A 6,126-nucleotide genomic window follows, 5' to 3' on the forward strand; every position below is an offset into this window, starting at 1 on the left:
TTGCGCCTCTCATCTGAGGTCCCCACAAGTCAGTGAGAGGCTGGGTTAGGTAAGCCAGCCCCTTCATGCTTTGGATGCTTCAAGGGTGGTAGGTGCTTGCCACTTTGTCCTGGATTTCCACCCTCACTAAACCTGCTGGTATAACATCATTATCTGGATGTTAAAGAAAGTGAAGGAAACTTCATTTAAAGCAAGTATTCCCTTACCAGTAGTGCAGAGTTGACAAAAATAACTCTCTTCCCAAGGCTGATTAGGGAATGAGGGTCAAAAGATTCCTACTTCACCTAGAGTGAGCAAACAGCTAATCTTGAACTGCCTGATATACTGTGGGTTTCTTTAGGGTTTCAGATCGGAGACTGACCCAGCCTTATCTGGAGATAAGGATAGTTCCTGAGATCTTTTGCACGTAAAGCATATGCTGAGCTACAGTCTTTTAGTTTATTTCAGTCTACATTGATATACTTTGGTTTTAAGATCAGTAGTAATTATCTGATTATGTCATTTCCTCCTTATATTTAAAAAATGTTTAATTCCTTAATTCCTTAGTTTAACTCCTTATAGTTAAAATAATGCTTCGTTATTGCAATAGAAATATTTTTAGCCTTACTAACAAAATGCTTGTGAGCGTAATGAAAAATTGCCTGTAACAAGATGGTTATAGTCTCATTTATACATTCACAGAAGTGAAAATGCTGGTGTATTTCCACGCACATTTATAAGATAATACTGATATTGGCACTGGATCCCTCTATCCTTGAAATAAATTGATTGCAGGAATCAGGAATGGGATGTCTAGATCTCTGGTAGAGGAGCAAAGATTACTGCACACAAGCTAGAACTTGTTTCAGATGTTCAGTCATGTAATGATAGTGGCTAATAGGGATCACTTCACCACAACACTTCTATCTGTGCCATCCAGAGGAGCTGTTCCAAATCGCTAAGGAGTTTCTTCATCTGCATCTGCAAGGCAGTTTACTGGAATCTTCAGTGGTCCACTGTGACTTAATTGCAAAGCATTTCATGGATAAAATAACTTGCATCCATTCCGACTTGGGTACCACGTTGTTTATAGTCCTAGAGTTCCGGTAGCCTCATCTAGTCACTTTTGCTATGATGAATTTCCACTGTTGCAGCTAAATGTTATTTGCAGCTTAATATTATTAGAGAGGTATGGCTCCTCTATGCTCAGTTCTTGCCCACCATAGCTTTAACCAAGAAAGGCTGGTGAATTAGGTTCAGAAGGTGATAAATATCCCCTTAAAAAAAGGAGAAGGTCCCAGCAACCTTGAAGGAGGCACTCTGAGATTGCTCCTTAAAAACCCTCAGGTCATTTTTTTTAATAATTGGCCAGTTCTTAATCTTCCTTTCTTGGGTAAATGGCTTTAATAGATAGTGGTTGGACAGCTCCAGACATGCCAGCTTGAAATGCATTATCTGGTTCTATTTCAGTCTGGCTGAAATAGTCACCCCAGCAGACAGCATGTGCTAAAAGGACTCTGTTGATTATCATAGAATAGTAGAGTTGGAAGGGGCCTATAAGGCCATCAAGTCCAACCCCCTGCTCAATGCAGGAATCCAAATCAAAGCATTCCCGACAGATGGCTGTCCAGCTGCCTCTTGAATGCCTCCAGTGTCAGACAGCCCACTACCTCTCCAGGTAATTGGTTCCATTGTTGTATGGCTCTAACAGTTAGGAAGTTTTTCCTGATGTTCAGTCGATTATCCTGGATCTCTCAATGGTTTTTGATGCTTTTGATTCTCCTGGATCATCTTCTAGGATGCAGACATTGTGCCGCCTTGGTTCTGTTCTTAGCTGGCGGGCTGGTTCCAAAAAGTGATACTGGAGTACTTTCACCACACAACATTTATGCTATTGTGTAAAATGTACCCAATTGTTGGAGGAAGTCATCTGGAGATGAGGAGAGAGATGCCATCAGTATGCTCCTTTTATTCTAGTGTGTATGATGCAGTGGATGTTCTGAACAGGTGCTTAGAGCAGTAATGGGCTGGGTGTGGGCTAATAAACCAAAGCTCAATCCAGAGAAGATAGATGTTCTGTTGGAAGGGAATGAAGTTGCTAGTGACTCACTGTTCAGCTTGTTTTGTACAGAGTTGTTTCCCTCTAAAAGATCAATTTCTCAGGTCGACAGTACAGTTTTATTTGGCTTTGCAGATGAGTGCCTAAGTAGCATCTCTGGCACGAGTTAATGTACTAGCTGCAGTCTCCCTGAGAAAGCTTCATCTTGCCACAGTAATCCAAGCTTTGGTAACATCCAGGTTAAATTATTGTAATGCATTACATGTGGGGCTTTCTATGTAGACTGTTTGGAAAGTTGAACTGGTTCAAAATGTGGCTGTCTGGAGATTTATTGGGTTCCAGAGAGGTTATGATATTTTACTCATGTGTAAAATGCTTAATGATCTACACAGGCTACACATTTGTTTGGGAACACAATTTAAAGCCTGTCTAGGTTTTAGACAGGTATATTTGAAGGACTGACAGGCTGCTTCCAAATGCACCTGCCTGTATATTAGAAACTTCTTCTGAGGCTCAGGGTTCTCTCATCAGTAGGTTTTGTGTGCACTGTCTTTAAAAGTTGCCCACCTCCATAACAAAAATCACTCCTATTTTTGACTCCTACAAATGGGGCAATGAAAAGTTCAGGCATGTCAGTATAAGACGGAGCTAAAGACGGAGAAGCTAGGCAAAAGAGAGGTGAGCCAGAAGAACTCTCAACTTACACAAAAAATCAACTGAACTTAAGAGAGAACAAAGGTGTTAGCTTTTCCTACACAAAGATTTTTAATTTGGGGAATATACCTGGGAAATTATTGGCTTATAAAGTCAATTGGATAAAAAGGGGTGGGGACACCTATTCATGCTTCAAGTCGAATTAAAGTCAGATAGCAAGCTATAACAAAATAATTTGAAAAAATATATTTTTAAATATGCATTTCTAGTAAACGTTTAGAAAAAAAATAATGTAGACTGCCATTCAAAATTATGGATGATAAGTACCTGTTGGATGTGGAGAATACTCAGGAGGAGGTTAAGTCTGTTGTAGAGGGACTGAGACTGAGACTGAGACTGAGACCGGATGGATTGCTCACTGACTTGTATTTAATTTTTAAGGAAGACACAATTGATATATTAACCCAACTAATGAATGAAGCCATAGGTAGTAAAAATATCCTGGAATCTTGATTTTAAATGAATTTGATTTAGAATGAAGGAAAAGATTCATTCTTACCAAACCATAGCTGTGATGAATTAAGGTTTTAAAATAATAAAAAGAGTTATGGTGAACGGATTTAATTTGGATTTAATTTACCAAAGTAGATTCATATCGATCAAGAAGGCTTTATAAAATGATACATGCTAAAAAAAGTTTTAAAAATAATCTAATTAATAAAGGAAATAAAGATTAACAGGCAGTGATTCTAGCCATTTTAAAGCATTTGATAGACTAGAATGTGAGATATCATCTGCAATCATGAAAAAAACTCCAGTGTTGTGCAAATACTTGGCTGCATGTTAACAGGGTCTTATGAAAGAATCTGGAAAATGTTTCCAACAGTCAAAACACATATCAAGCATGAAGTTGTTGCTTTATCTTTGAATCCTCCTTCCGGTGCTCCCCATATTGAGTCCATTACTTTCCCCTATCACTGATTCTGTTGTTTATCCTCTTACCTAAATTCTACTTCATTTGCCACCTTGACTACTGCTATATTTTCTTCTCTGGCCTTCTATTCTCAGTTCTTTCACCTTATCACTCCTCTATCAAATTTTTGATTGTGAGCTCCATTAAGGAGGATCTTGCCTTTCTTTATTTTATGTTCCTCTGTAAACTGCCATACACATCAATGGGATACTACTACTACTACTACTAATAATAATAATAATAATAATAATAATAATAAACAATGGAAACAAATTTTATTAGTAAATGGATCTGCCTTAAATTGAGTCAGATCGCCGGTCCTACTAGCCAAAACTATTACAACTTGCAGTAGCTCTATATCTCTCTAGGGTCTCAGGCACAGATATTTTATGACTCTGCTACCTGATATCTTTTCCAGCTATAAAAAGTACCAATCTCATCAGTCAATCGGTCAACCCAGCAAGAAGCTGTTGATTGAAACTTGGCTGTTTTGTATGCAAAGCAGACCCTTCACATTCTGCTTATGGGAAACCAGTGTATCTGGAATATGAAGTAGGTGATTACCATTCCCTGTGTTCTTCTTATATAAAGACATTTGAAGTGCCACTACACTTTAAACCCAACCAGTAAACAAAAAGGGGGATTTCTTAAAAACTGCATATTTGACAAACTCAGATCCAGCAAGATACATCAAATTACAGTACAGATGCAGTCAAAGAAAGCAAAACAATCTACAAGATGATCAATATTTGAAAATGTTTCAATTCATGCAGTGCATTCATGAAAATGTGACTATTTGAATAAGACATGAGTAGGTGCTACTTCAATGACAAACATTATAATAACAGGATAATTATCACTTGTTCGATTGCAGTGATGTTATGATCCATGAACATAAAATAGAGAAAATAATCCAGGCATATAAATGTTTTGTTGACATAACATAGGAAGATTCACACAAATATTCATCAGCTAGAACTGGAAGTATAAAACCAGAGAAAACAAAACTCACCTGTCCGAAGAATTGCCCTTCTTTATTGATATTTGAATCATTTGTAGTAAACAGTGGTCCAGATTTTTCAGAAGCCTGGTGAACTGTCAAAGTGTTTGTACAGCTTTCAATAGGGAAGAGAATCTGACTCTTTTTAGAGTCTGAAGTAAGTGAAAATTCATGGCAATAAGTCTGAAGAAATGCCCGGACTCCATCAATGCCTACAAACTGTGAAACTGGAACCCCATTTAAATTTACACTTCCATTGTCACCCAGCTGAGAATTTCTCCACCTACGAAGCCAGAGTGCTAACAACATAAGAAGAAAAGTGAAAAACAAGCAAGAAACAAAAGCTATTCCAATCACCAGGTAGAATGTGAGGTCAGACTGAAGGTTGGTAGCTGCTGAGATGGTGCCCAAATCAGTTAGTATGTTGGGGATGGTGTCAGCAAGCACCACAGTCACAGTGACTGAAGCTGACATTGGTGGCTGCCCATTGTCCTTCACTAAAACCACCATGCTTTGCTTGAAGGCATCTTTCTCCAGAAAGAAACGGGCTGTCCTGATCTCTCCAGTGTGGAGGCCTAGAGTGAAGAGCCCGGGTTCTGTGGCCTTGATCAGCTGGTAGGAGAGCCAGGCATTCTGCCCAGAGTCCGCATCCACTGCCACCACCTTGGTGACCAGGTAGCCTGGCTCAGAGGAGCGAGGGGCCAGCTCTATTCCTGTGGAGCCATCGGTGGGAGGGGAGGGGTACAGGATTTCTGGAGCATTGTCATTCTGATCGAGGATGAAGAGGGTCACTGAGACATTGGAGCTGAGTGGTGGGGAGCCACCATCCTGAGCTTTGACCAAGAACTGAATCTCTTGAATCTTTTCATAATCAAAGGAGTGTAGGGCATAGATTGTTCCAGTCTCAGAGTTTATAGAGAGACAGGAGGAGAAGTAGGAGTAGCTAATCTCACCTTCAGTGATTGAATAAGTAATTTTGCCATTCTTCTCCCAGTCTGGATCAGTTGCTTTTAGTGTAAAAACAGAGGCTCCAGTTGGAATATTTTCTGTAATTGAAGTAATATAGGACTTCTTTTTAAAGGTGGGTGGGTTGTCATTTTTGTCTAATATTTTCAATTGAATAGTGGTGGTTGTGGAGAGAGGAGGATTTCCTTTATCTGTTGCAATGATAGTAAGATTGTAATCTGATACCTCCTCTCGGTCCAGGGCTCTGCCAATCACTAAACTGTAATAATTATCAAAAGTTTTTTCTAAATGAAATGGTGGGTTGCCAAAGATGGAGCATGTGACCAGCCCATTGTCTTCTGAATCTCTGTCTATTACTTTTAACAGTGCAATTGTAGTTCCTTCTGCGGAATCTTCATTCACAGCATTAGTAAGAGATGTGACTGCAATTTCTGGTGCATTATCATTTACATCAGTAATAGCCAACAAAACATTTGCTCGACCCAATAAACCCCT

This window comes from Rhineura floridana, chromosome 1 (genome assembly GCF_030035675.1).
Source record: "Rhineura floridana isolate rRhiFlo1 chromosome 1, rRhiFlo1.hap2, whole genome shotgun sequence".
NCBI classification, from domain to species: Eukaryota; Metazoa; Chordata; class Lepidosauria; order Squamata; family Rhineuridae; genus Rhineura; species Rhineura floridana.